Here is a 14,551-nt window from a genome sequence, read left to right as displayed (position 1 = left end):
CCCCGATTTGTGTGCGAGCAGATCGGGAGGTGCAAGATTCGATCTGTGAACACATCACATTACCAGATAATCCGCGCCGAACATCGGGAGCGATCGAGGGGTTCGACAAGATTTTTGCTCCGATTCTCGGGAGAGGGAAATCGGGGCTAAATCGGGCTAAAAATCCTGTAGTGTGAGCCAGGCTTAAGACATGGAGGCTGTTTTCTTCATGTGACAGAGGGACTCTCTGAAACTTTATTTAAAGATTTATTTTTAGCATTTTATGACGATAGGACAGATCGGAACTGACAGGAAGCAAAGTGGGAGAGAGATAGGTGCATGCGATCGGGAAAGGTCCTCAAGTTGGGATTCAAACTCGGGACACTCGTAGCACAACAGCGCTGTATGTCAGCACACTGCCCACAAGGCTATTGGCACCGACAGACACTCTGAAACGTTATTGACATTACCTGTGCTACTGGTGCGCTCGTTCACTGTGAAACATGACGTGAGATTAAATGTGTTAAATGCGTTGTCACTCGGACATTCAAAGTAGTTCAGACTGATTTCCTTTGGACTGAAACTGAGCTGCGCAGATACAGACATCACAGGTCGAGTCCTGAGAAGAGAGGAAAGAGTCAGTAGCTCTCAATACTGGACAATGAGACTAATCAGCTAGATCACTGATGTGGTAAAGAGGTTGTTTACTAATAATGTGATAAATTCGGTAGTTTTACACCTAATAAATTTTATTCTCCAAACTAAAGAATGACGTACTTGAGCAGGACAATCCCTCCTTGTGCTCCGATCACGATATCTGTCAGATTATCATAGTTCATGTCCATCTGACCGGACAGAGACACTCCGAACTGCTGCAGACCAGGCAGAACTGATTGCGCTGGGATCCGCTAAACACACACAAACAGATCTACTGTGAGCGGCTCAGCATTGTGTCTGTCTGTTTATCTGGGAACATATTCTGGGTTAAATGTGAGCACAAACAGAGAGTTTTGGTTTGAGGGAAGCACAGCAAACTCTCACCTGAGGAGCGTTTTCAGGGTTTATGCCATGCGTAGCGACCCCTAGAGGACGCAGTGTCTCGTTCCCTACTCAGGGAACCATGGTTACATAAGTAACCTGAGACGATTTCTCTTACCTCCTGGTAGATTACACTGAATCCACTCTGTGATAGCTCTTTCTGTCTGTCTCTGCCGTGAGCTTCCTTTGACCCTGAAACACAGAAGGAAAAAAAATTGTCAGTGGATTCTGCAGCATTTATACCATTTTCCTTATGTTTGCATTTTACCTTCAATGTTGTAGATCTTTTTTTGCAGGTTGTCAAGAAGTCCTTTGAGTCCACTGTAGTCTTGAATGTAGAAGGTGTTGTTCAGTTTTGGTTCTGATGCCAGCTGACTGAGTGTGGTTAAACTAACCTTTCCCACCTGAACAACAGTGTGCAGTGTCATTTCTGCAGGACTAGTGACACTAAATCACTAAACTATCTGAACATACAATGTAAATTACATGCCAGAGCTATAAGGAAACTCACCCCGATGATGTAACGGAGGATATTTTGCTTTTCACATCTGTTGAGGACATTATTATCATCAGATTCAGTGGGTTCTCCATCTGTGATGATCACCAGAGCTTTCTGAGCATTGAGATTGGCTCCAGACGACACGTTATTCAGCAGATTATTTCTGATAATATAACAGATCATAAATTAACAGCTTTCAGTCTCAGCATCAATGTGCTTCTGTAGTTTCTAGACCACTATGTTGTTAACTTCTAATTTATAGAAAAACAAAAGTCCAACTTTGGCAACTGTGTGTTTAAAAGTCCAGAAAAACAACAGCATGAACCATATCTAATTTTCATCCATTGTCTTTTTCTCTTAAAGTGTAAATTCAGTGATAGTTCATAATCATAAGAGAGTTTCACTCACTGAACGTAGTTGATTGCTCGATATGTGTTTGTGAGACTTTATGTGTTTCTCTTTCTTGAGTTTCTCTTCAGCGGAGCCCTTCTGATAATCGTTGAAGTCAAACACAGTTCGTATTTCTGATGAAAACTGTACAGCAGCAAACTGACACACAGAAAGATAACAAACAACATTATCATCATTAGATGCCATGTTACACAGTACAGTGTTTGTACTGTACACTTTTACACACTGATTTTCACGTTCAGTATTTCCACATTTATATAGTTGATGGATTGTTTTACCTTTATGGATGAGTTTGAAAGTTTTTTCATAACATCTTTAATGAAGTTTTTGTTCATGTCAAACTCGTGTGTTTTCATACTGCTGGATCCATCAAAGAGAAACACCAGATTGACTTCTCTCTTGGTGCATTCTGCAGAAACACCACAAGATACACAAACTCTGCTGTTACTTTAGCAATCAAATCAAATCCATATTTGTTATATAAGTACATAACATAACATCATGTCTTTAATCTTTAACTGATTTGTCAATAAATATACCTAAAAATGAAATGAAACAAAGCAAGTCTGAGATTGTTAAACTGCATCAAGTCCTAGAAGTCTTGGCTTGTGTGAGAGACTCGTCAGAACTATTGAAGTCTGAGATTGTTAAACTTAAGTCTTGGTTTCTGTGAGAGACTCGTCAGAACTATTGAAGTCTGAGATTGTTAAACTTAAGTCTTGGTTTCTGTGAGAGACTCGTCAGAACTATTGAAGTCTGAGATTGTTAAACTTAAGTCTTGGTTTCTGTGAGAGACTCGTCAGAACTATTGAAGTCTGAGATTGTTAAACTTAAATCTTGGATTGTGTGAGAGACTCGTCATAACTATTGAAGTCTGAGATTGTTAATCGTAAGTCTTGGTTTGTGTGAGAGACTTGTCATAACTATTGAAGTCTGATATTGTTAAACTTAAGTCTTGGTTTGTGTGAGAGACTCGTCAGAACTATTGAAGTCTGAGATTGTTAAACTTAAATCTTGGATTGTGTGAGAGACTCGTCATAACTATTGAAGTCTGAGATTGTTAATCGTAAGTCTTGGTTTATGTGAGAGACTCGTCAGAACTATTGAAGGTCTGAGATTGTTAAACTTAAGTCTTGGTTTGTTTGAGAGACTCATCAGAACTATTGAATTCTGAGATTCGCTCAGTATAAAGCAGTGAAAGTCCACAGCAGTCACTGATAGATGGACTGTGAAGCTGATACCTGGCCGCTGCAACCGTTTGCAGGACTGCACATCTGCAGAGCAGCTGTACATCTCCCCTGTTGAGTTTCCTTCTAATGGAGCTCCAACAATGATCCTGAGAAACACACACAATCAATCAGACATTCAAGAAAACACCAAGCAACCACACAGAACACCCTAGCAACCAGTGCGTGTCTGACTCACTGTTTCCGGTTTCCAACCTCAGTCTGATAAACGCTGTAACCAAAGAAATCTTCCGGCGTGCCATTAAATCTCAGTGGATGTTCGGTGTCGATGTTGAAGGCCTCTGAAAGAGACGCTGGAGAAGCGAGAGACACTGCTGAGACTTCAGGAGACGCTTGTGAGACTTCAGTCTTTCTAAATGATTCTCTCTGGTTTCTCTTCCTGTTTGTCAGCATTTCATAAGATGCTGAAACTAAAGCAAGTGTCTGAAGCTGGTGTCCATCGGGATTCAACCAGCAGCAGACCAGAAAAAAACAGCCTAGACATTCATTCTGGTTCTGGAAATTTAGTCTGTGTGTGTGTGTGTGTGTGTGTGTGTTTCTACCTAAACATGTGCACAGACAGACATCAGCATCATTCATCTGCAGTCTGACATTAAACTAACGAAACAATCACAACCATCAACATGCTGCAACATCAAGAGAAGAGCAGTGTGTGTGTGTGTGTGTGAGTGAGTTCCTGTCACATATAAAGCCACCAAACCACCACACCCTGTTCCCAACACACACACACACACACACACAGCGCTGAGCTCCATCACTCAACGTAATGTAAATATTAAAGTAAATTTGGAATGCAAGTCTCTCTCTCTCTCCCTCCCCTCTTGATCTCACACACACACACACACACACTCTCACACACACACACAGACACACACACACTGATCTAAATTAACACAGCCTTCAGTTGTTTTATAAAAAACTAATTATAATGACTACAAACTAATGCAAAAACTACAATGCAAATGAGCAAACTGATGTATTTCTGAGTCGTGTGAATGTTTGAGGGCATCTCTTACCCCACATGAAGAGAATCAAGCCGAGCGCCTCCATCCTGCTGCTGCTCGTCTGTGTGACAAACTTCTTCCTGTTCATTTCTTCATGACAAATTCATTTCCTCCTTAACACGGCGTTTCTCGCCCTCGCAGGGCGTGTGTGTGTTTCTCACAGATCTAACAGCAGCAGTGTGTCCATGCATTCAGTCATGATGTTTGCAATAATACTCATGACTGAGAAACACACATCTGACCCAAACATCAGTGTACTTCACAGGAAGGGTGTATTTAACACACACACACAGATGTTTCTTAGCAAGTACCACTTGTCTCAAACTTGGACATTGTGCAACACAGATCCACACAAACCTTAACACACAAACACACAACACACACTGCATCAGAAAAAGGAACCAAGGCATTGTGGTAAAAATGCTTTCAATGAAAAGGCTGAGTGATAATGTTTACCCCACGAAACAGAGCTGTGTCTTTTGTCGTATTTTCTCCACACTTCCTTTTCAAAGACGTTTGTACCCCTAATAATCTGCTCATCGATCGGTATGATGCTGCTGCTTCATTCTGAAAGCATGTACATCATGTACAGTAAGTGTTTAGCAGATGCTTTTGTGTAAGTTGCTATAAAAGTGAGGAAATACAGAAGCAGTGTAACATAAAGGAGACAAAACCTCAAAGATGAGGTTACGTTAAACTTTTTTATTGAAAAACGTGGAAAAACAACACATTTTTCTTTCTTTTCGCTGTTACTTTTTGCGTAAAACAACATTTTCATTGTTTTTATGAACAATGAGCATTGTATAAACAATTATTTATTATATAAATCAAATAAACTAATAGGAAATATGAAAATAATTAAATAAATAAAAAAACAATACTGCACTGCAGGAACAATATTTAAGGAACCGTTTACCACAAAAACTGAAAGTACTGTCATCATTCCCTCACCCATATGACTTTAAATCCATCATGTGACCATCAAGCTCCAAAAGCTCATACAAGTATCATAACAGTCAAGCACTGTATTTCAAGTTTTGTGTAAGAAACAGACTAAACTTTATGCTCTGAATTATTTGTTATTCACTGAAAATCAGGCCCTCTGCCATTCAGATGTGCCACATTAATGCAGCAATGCACACTCTGCATGGTCAGCATGGCAGATCTGAACATGAGGACTCATATGTGAGAACTAGCGCAGTCTCAGGCTTAAGGTCACCAGTGTAGTGTCTGGCACACCTTTTTCCTGTAAACCTGCTGTGACACATCTGTACTCTATAAAGCGTTATATACGTAAAAGTGACTTGACTTGTGAATATACAGCCAAACCAACATGTATTCAGACAGCTTCAACATTTCTCACATTATCACAGTTTATTGGCTATAGTTTAGAAAATGGTAATAAAATATGAGCAGAGCTCAGAGTTAAACTGAGTCCGAACAAATTCATCTTGATAATGTCAGATAACGTTGATAGAAAGGTATGTAATGCATTGGGTTGAATATCTGTCAGCTGTTAAATGTAAGAACACAATGAGATAAAACCAATCTAGCGCAACCAATTACCAAGCAGTGCTTCATTCTGTTCAGTCTGTGGTGTAAAAAGATCATGTTAGCAATTAAAGAAAAACACTTCAGCAAAACATGCTCAGCTCAAAGTGTCTGAATGATTTTTGATTCCAAATTTTACTGTTAAAATAAATAAACCCGGCACAGCTGGAGAAACGCGACCCCACGCGGCTCAGCAGTCCTGTGGAAACACACACGCAAACACCTGTTAGCTTTCCATGCATCATGCTTCGATTAACTCTTTGGTTACGCTTTATTTTGACACCATGTCCTAACTACATGCAACGCAAGTTTATCTGAGGTTTTGTCCTAACTAGCCGCCGCGGCAACACGCTAAATTTCTATTTTAGAAATGGTTTCTATTTCCGCGACGTTGCAGCTGGAACAACAACATACAAACTATATGACAGTGATAATCTCAGGTGAAAATGTGCTTTATTCAAAGTTAAGCGTGTCTAATGTGAGTTTGAATGTCTTATTGCGTGACATTTGTAGCCATACTGAAAGCAACAACTGATAGTTCACCTCAGATCTTGACAATAAATAAAAGCTAAGATGTACGTTAAAACTGTGAACTCGCCGCGAACCAACAAGCATATTCCATAATAAAGATAGTTTCAGTCACTCAGTATGTACATTTAATGATGTTAAAAAGTTTAATGTTTATGAATTAGATTATAAACTTGTCCATTTCGTTGCGAGTGCAGTGCGCTTCCAGAGAGGCTCCGCCCCCACACGCTTCTGATTGGCTGTGATATTTGACGACTCGGTTGCGGTTGTTGTGGACACCCAAATCGCTTGTCGCTGGAATCGCGTTGAGTGTAGTTAGGACACGGTGTGATGGTTCGCTTTAGACATTCTACTAACTGTAAGAAACTTTGCAGCTACATGTCAACTAACTCATTAGAGTACTAGGGTTAGGCTTAGTAGAATAAGTTGACATGCTCTTGTTTGTGGTCAACAGAATGTCTGTTGGGTAGGGTTTTTACGGGACACGTTCTTGCCAGGATTTCTATATGACCTAAAATATTCATGTTTTGTCTGTTTGCGCTGTGCAGATCAATCGTTGTATGACATCCGCGAGAGCTGCAGAGAGCAGACGGCTCCTTATGCTTTCGAATCGTGCTCGCTGTAATTTGATGTCATTGGTTTTCATTCCTGGGTGAACTATCGCTTTGATTAAGCAGAGGAGGACGTTGCTCAGAAAGAGTCGCTCATGGCTATGATGGATCACTGTGACAGAACAGCTGAAATTGTAAATTCTTCAGTATAACACAAATGAACAACAGAGGTCACTGCACTGCACACACTGCACTAGAGTTCTGGTAGCTTATACTCACTACGTCTGGAGACCCAGTAGGGAATCAACCAGCGTTTGGTTTTGTTCGACATGCTTTCACAGTACTTCAAGCACACAGACATAGCTCTTCTCAAATGCAACACGCACACACTATATTATACTGGTCTGAGATCACACACACACACACACACACTCCTCACTACGATCCTGTGAACAACAACAACACACACACTCAGAGACTCAACGTATGGTGACAAACTGCAAACCTTGTTTTAAAACGAGTCAAAATAGCAAGCGGCTTCCTGTCTGTGTGTGAATCTGCGTGTAAAAGTGCAGCATGTTCGAGGGTTGAGACTGCAGGGTGTGAATTCAGGAGAACAGCTACAAAACCCCCGCAGCACGCTGCAAAGACTGAGCTCACTGTGAACAAATCCAAACTCACGCTGTTCATCTGTGAACCCTGACAAACAGACTCTGTAGCGCGGTTTCCACACTTCATGAAGCAGCACAACTGTGTTCAGCATTGATAATAATCAGAAATGTTTCTTGAGCAGCAAATCAGCATATTAGAATGATTTCTGAAGATCATGTGACACTGAAGACTGGAGTAATGATGCTGAAAATACAGCTGCGCATCACAGAAATACATTACAGTTTAACAGATATTCACACAGAAAACAGCTGTTATAGATTGTAATAATATTTCACTGTTTTTACTGTGTTTTTGACTACTTTTCAGAACTATTGAACGGTATATTCATGCACCAAAACATAAATAAATAAAAATAAATTAAATGAAAAAAAAAAAACTGATGACACACAGGTCAGAATCTCAGGATGATATGAACAAGAGCACAGCTGATTCTGTGATTTGGAAAATGAATCCTGATAGTGGGAGACAAAGAGGAAGAGGAGGGGGAAGAAACCTGAAGGGGACGGGGTCAAAGCACATTTATTCCTGATGAAATACACAGCGCTGTAGTTGATGCAGGGACATGAGGACAGCTGGCCTACAGGCTTTCAACACTACTGACAGATCAAATATAATGACAGAACAGTAGTACTTCAGATGAGAGAGCTTTTACTTTTTATATATACAGTATGTACAGTAAATACTGAAGAACAAGTTGTACCCTCAAACTCATAACTGCTGAACTGATTTGTAGCCAGGTACAGTACTTCTTACATGTACTGTATTTTTGCAGAACTAAGAGATGACTATATTCTGTTGTGTTCATACGCAATTCTTTGGTATCTGACCTTTTCCTTTCTACTGTACTGTAAGATCTCTTTACAGCAGTGTCATGAAAATAATATTTTCTTACTGTAAAGCTTGTTGTGGAATTTCACTGTATCTGCTATATTTACTGTAACATGCATCTGCTCGAATTATGTTTTATACTGTAATAGACATTGAGCTGTAAAAGGATACCTGATTGCCAGAAGAAGGTTTTTGCAACAGTGTTGTGAATTGATCTCATTAGTGTGTGAGACTGTGCTGTAGTGTGTGTGTTTCTGAGGGCGAGGTTTGTTTTTTTCAGCAAGGTTGAATAGTTTTGAGTGTGTGTGTGTGTGTGAGAGTGTGTGTGTGTGTGTGTGTGTGTGTGAGATAGAAAATACGGTCTGTACAGTATAAAAACCATTACGCCTATGGAGAGTCCACACAAGGATTTTTTAAATTTATTTATTTAGTCATACACTTCAGAAATCGACCTGAAATAGTAGACCATCCGGGGACTTCTGGCATACTCTTTTCGACATACTATGCTTTGGGACACACTTATTCTAATCTCACATACTATTTAGGATGCATAGTATGAACATTGAGACGCAGGGCTTTTATTTTGACGGGCCGCTATCTGAAGTTTGAGGCTTTTATTTTGACGGGCCACTATATAACGGTCGAGGCTTTTATTTTGACGGGTTGTTTGCGGATATCGGGCCGAGAGCGCAGAGCAGCTTCGGTCCATCGCGAATCTTCGCAAATAAACTCCAGGTCGATACTAAAGCAGTAATGATCGCGCAGCAGCGTGTTCGAGCGCTTTAAACACATCTGCAGGTGAGCGCCTGACCGCACACAGCAGCACTAGAGATGTCCGTGTGAATAATAAACATGGCGAGCGCACATTATTCATTCTGCATTAACATAGAGTTCAGTAAATCTGACAAACTGTAGACACTGAGTTTCGGTTGCATTTGAGTTTAAGTGTTAAATTATCCTGAAGATGCGTTTTCGTGTGTGTGTGTGTGTTAGTTATATATATATATATATATATGGGTCAAAGACATTAAGATGCCCGCATCAAAATAAATTTACAAAAGTGATTATATGTCCATAGAAAGCACATTAAATGTAAGTAAAGTGTCTACTTTTAAGGTTTCAAATAAGTTTTTGGAAAATAAAATATAAAAATTTGGTTGAAATAATGTTACATTGTCATTCAGTGTAACACAATATTTATGTAAAAATTCAAACAACATGCTTATTCTGACGTGTACATATTAAAATATATAAAAGAATAAGGGAGCATATTAAATTTGATTGTGTTTTTAAGGGGTCATATGATGTTGCTAAAAATATCATTATGTTGTGTATTTGGTGTAATGAAATGTGTTTATGCGGTTTAAGATTCAAAAAACACATTATTTTCCACATACTGTACATTATTGTTTCTCCTCTATGCCCCATCTTTCTGAAACGCGTCAAAGAGAAAGAAACACTTGAAATCGCATCATATGACCCCTTTAATGAGTAAAAAATTCTTGCTGACAAATGGGCAAAAGCTAGGATAGTGGCAAATTTTTAAAAAATGTAAAATTACAACTAATTAGTATTTGGGGTGAAAGTAATTAGTCTTTTAATATGTCATAAATTGAGTTATTGTTGTAAATATGCCTGACAAGTTTGTTACACTGAATGACATTTTAGTAATTAAATTAAATTAAACTGTAAAAAATGTATACATACAGTTAGGTCCATATATATTTGAACACTGACACAATTTTCATAATTTCGGCTCTGTGTGAAACCAGAATAAAATTAAAATTAAACAATCAAGATGAAATTAAAGTGCATACTTTAAGCTTTAATTCAAGGGCTTGAACAAAAATATAACATAAAATGCTTAGGAATTACAACCATTTTTATACACAGTCCCCCCATTTTCAGGGGCTCAAGTGTAATTGGACAAATACATATAATCATAAATAAAATGTTAATTTTTTAATATTTTGTTGAGAATCCTTTGCAGGCAATAGCCACTTTTCCACAGAGGGGCCAGTGCTTTCATGGGGCTTATAGCTAATAGCACCGAGCCCAGAATCACGCTGCGCTTCACTAAAACATGCTTCTCTGACTGCAACGACTCTCGAAACACCATTGGGCTTGAGTAGCAATGTGAGCCCTGAACGTCACGCAACCCCATCATTCCTCCAACAAAGAGGAGTTATCGTAGAACTAGTCAGAAATAAGTCACTGGAACTAGCCAGATCACAAAACACACATGATAAGAGCGGACGATTGTTTGCATTTTTTGTTGTCTACTTACAGATTTAAATACAAAAGCAACGATGTGTTACAGTAATAAGTGATACATTGATCATAATGAATTAATTTGTCAGGATTGAAAATTAGTCACACAGAAATAAAGTGGTATTTACCGTTATTACACAAAAGAAAGTCGCATCGGTTTCTGTTTATTTGTAGTCACAGTATACATCACTAACTAAAACTATGATTAGCCTATATATATTTTATGACATACGTGGACCTAAATATGAACATCAGACAGTCAGATATAAAGAGACAAGACTTACTGACAGATGAAATATGTTACTAAATAAATAAACGACTGTGATAGCCTATATTTGTCTGTTTTCTTCATGCAGTCGTGTTTACCATGTTTACTATGGTAATGGCTAGCGTAGTCTTTTGCATCACTTATAAATATTTCTGCCTTGTATGGTGATCATAATCCACATCGTATCTCAAACAGAAGTTATTTCAAACACTCGCTGCTGTCTGAAAGTGAGTTTTGAGCTCAAATGATTGTAAGAGTCTTTACTGCTGGTGTTATAGCTGTTAACTCTATGCAATGATCCGCGTCGCTGACGGTCTCCAGATGCAGAGAAACTCCTCCTTTGCTCATAGCCACTCCTCTAGCCCCAGCTGGCCCAAGCCAGAAATCTGGCCGTTGGCCCCGAGGAAGCCCCGCTGAAGTAAAATCCCAGCCGTTGGCCCCGAGGAAGCCCCGCTGAAGTGAAATCCCAGGTGTTGGCCCCGAGGAAGCCCCGCTGAAGTAAAATCCCAGCCGCTGGCCCCGAGGAAGCCCCGCTGAAGTAAAATCCCAGCCGCTGGCCCCGAGGAAGCCCCGCTGAAGTAAAATCCCAGCCGCTGGCCCCGAGGAAGCCCCGCTGAAGTAAAATCCCAGCCGCTGGCCCCGAGGAAGCCCCGCTGAAGTAAAATCCCAGCCGCTGGCCCCGAGGAAGCCCCGCTGAAGTAAAATCCCAGCCGCTGGCCCCGAGGAAGCCCCGCTGAAGTAAAATCCCAGCCGCTGGCCCCGAGGAAGCCCCGCTGAAGTAAAATCCCAGCCGCTGGCCCCGAGGAAGCCCCGCTGAAGTAAAATCCCAGCCGCTGGCCCCGAGGAAGCCCCGCTGAAGTAAAATCCCAGCCGCTGGCCCCGAGGAAGCCCCGCTGAAGTAAAATCCCAGCCGCTGGCCCCGAGGAAGCCCCGCTGAAGTAAAATCCCAGCCGCTGGCCCCGAGGAAGCCCCGCTGAAGTAAAATCCCAGCCGCTGGCCCCGAGGAAGCCCCGCTGAAGTAAAATCCCAGCCGCTGGCCCCGAGGAAGCCCCGCTGAAGTAAAATCCCAGCCGCTGGCCCCGAGGAAGCCCCGCTGAAGTAAAATCCCAGCCGCTGGCCCCGAGGAAGCCCCGCTGAAGTAAAATCCCAGCCGCTGGCCCCGAGGAAGCCCCGCTGAAGTAAAATCCCAGCCGCTGGCCCCGAGGAAGCCCCGCTGAAGTAAAATCCCAGCCGCTGGCCCCGAGGAAGCCCCGCTGAAGTAAAATCCCAGCCGCTGGCCCCGAGGAAGCCCCGCTGAAGTAAAATCCCAGCCGCTGGCCCCGAGGAAGCCCCGCTGAAGTAAAATCCCAGCCGCTGGCCCCGAGGAAGCCCCGCTGAAGTAAAATCCCAGCCGCTGGCCCCGAGGAAGCCCCGCTGAAGTAAAATCCCAGCCGCTGGCCCCGAGGAAGCCCCGCTGAAGTAAAATCCCAGCCGCTGGCCCCGAGGAAGCCCCGCTGAAGTAAAATCCCAGCCGCTGGCCCCGAGGAAGCCCCGCTGAAGTAAAATCCCAGCCGCTGGCCCCGAGGAAGCCCCGCTGAAGTAAAATCCCAGCCGCTGGCCCCGAGGAAGCCCCGCTGAAGTAAAATCCCAGCCGCTGGCCCCGAGGAAGCCCCGCTGAAGTAAAATCCCAGCCGCTGGCCCCGAGGAAGCCCCGCTGAAGTAAAATCCCAGCCGCTGGCCCCGAGGAAGCCCCGCTGAAGTAAAATCCCAGCCGCTGGCCCCGAGGAAGCCCCGCTGAAGTAAAATCCCAGCCGCTGGCCCCGAGGAAGCCCCGCTGAAGTAAAATCCCAGCCGCTGGCCCCGAGGAAGCCCCGCTGAAGTAAAATCCCAGCCGCTGGCCCCGAGGAAGCCCCGCTGAAGTAAAATCCCAGCCGCTGGCCCCGAGGAAGCCCCGCTGAAGTAAAATCCCAGCCGCTGGCCCCGAGGAAGCCCCGCTGAAGTAAAATCCCAGCCGCTGGCCCCGAGGAAGCCCCGCTGAAGTAAAATCCCAGCCGCTGGCCCCGAGGAAGCCCCGCTGAAGTAAAATCCCAGCCGCTGGCCCCGAGGAAGCCCCGCTGAAGTAAAATCCCAGCCGCTGGCCCCGAGGAAGCCCCGCTGAAGTAAAATCCCAGCCGCTGGCCCCGAGGAAGCCCCGCTGAAGTAAAATCCCAGCCGCTGGCCCCGAGGAAGCCCCGCTGAAGTAAAATCCCAGCCGCTGGCCCCGAGGAAGCCCCGCTGAAGTAAAATCCCAGCCGCTGGCCCCGAGGAAGCCCCGCTGAAGTGAAATCCCAGCCATTGGCCCCGAGGAAGCCCCGCTGAAGTGGCCCTGGCACGCACTAGCATGCCCGCTTCTGACCCGACAGTGGAAACACAGCTATGAACATCAGCAGAGACTGGGTTTCTCTTTTGTGATGCTTTGCCAGGCCTTTACTGCAGCTGACTTCAGTTGATGTGTGTTTGTGGCTCTTTCTGTCTTTAGTTTTGTCTTCAGCGAGTGAAATCCAACTCAGTCGGGTTGAGATCAGGAGACTGACTCTGCCATTGCAGAATAATCCATTGTTTTACCTTCAGGAACTCCTGGGTGGCTTTTGCTGTATATTTTGGGTCATTGGTCATTTGTACTATGAAGCACCGCTCAATCAGCTTTGCTGCGTTTGGCTGAATCTGGGCAGAGAGTATATCTCTGTACTCTTCAGAGTTCATCCGGCTGCTTCTGTCTCATCATCACTAAACACCAGTAACTCAGAGCCACTGAAGCCATGCAGCTCATGCATCACACTGCTCCATGTTTCACAGATGATGTGTGTGCTTTGATCATGAACTGTTCCAAGCCTTCTCCAGACTTCTTTCTTCCCATCATTCTGGTACAGCTTGATCTTAATTCCAGCCGTCCAAAGAGTGCTCTGGCTGTTTTAGATGTTTTTTGGCAAAGTCTAATCTGGCCTTGTTTGCAGCTTGTGGTGAAGCCTCTGTATTTGCTCTGGTGAAGTCTTCTCTTGATCGTAGACTTTGACAGATCACAAACGCTACTCTATCAGGCATTACAGGAGAGACAAAATTACATCGAAGCTTTTCTGAAAATGGTCGGTTCTTTTCAAAGATACATTCATATAAAAACACCAGCGCTGCATTTTAATTTTGAAACATGCAGCTCTCAGTTTATTCAAGCAAGTATAAGCCTTTTGGGAAATCTATTTGTGGCGGTCAGTTTTGATATTGTGACGAGCCGCCACAAATAAATTAATGTATGGGAAACACTGGCCACTGCTATAATTCAATTGGCCGTAATCTAAGTGATAAAAATAAAGTTTACTCATATTAAACAGCCTGCAGCTCACGAGCGATGACATCGTGGAGGCTATTGTCGGACCTACACACACATTTCATGAGGAAAGTTAACGTGCACGTTATAATCAGCCCAGAAGTTTCGTCTGAATTGCACGTGTTTCTACTTTCACATGGAAATGACTTGTTGCACTTATGAATATGATAAGAACGGTCGCATCAATTCTAGTAGGGTAAAACGTAATTACTCTTTCAAAATGGTCTGTTTTGCCCTGCCATCATTAGCTGAAGCTGTGTGTGAACAAGAAGCGGCTGCAGAGTGTGAGTTGCTCCGTCTCTCACGCAACCAGAGAGAGATTCTCCGGCGTTCCGCAACAACGCTTAGCTGCCCGCAGATGCGC

At 43.0% G+C, this 14,551-nt stretch overlaps 1 pseudogene; it reads right to left on the bottom strand.

The window, feature by feature from the left end:
• LOC107755316 (integrin alpha-M-like) overlaps positions 1-4,266 on the bottom strand; it is a 16,817-nt pseudogene extending 12,551 nt beyond the window's left edge.
• Between the last annotated feature and the right edge of the window lie 10,285 nt (positions 4,267-14,551).

The sequence above is a fragment of the Sinocyclocheilus rhinocerous genome, unplaced genomic scaffold, assembly GCF_001515625.1.
Source record: "Sinocyclocheilus rhinocerous isolate Xijiao unplaced genomic scaffold, SAMN03320098_v1.1 scaffold3945, whole genome shotgun sequence".
Taxonomy (NCBI): Eukaryota; Metazoa; Chordata; class Actinopteri; order Cypriniformes; family Cyprinidae; genus Sinocyclocheilus; species Sinocyclocheilus rhinocerous.
This window is presented reverse-complemented; position numbering and strand designations above follow the sequence as displayed.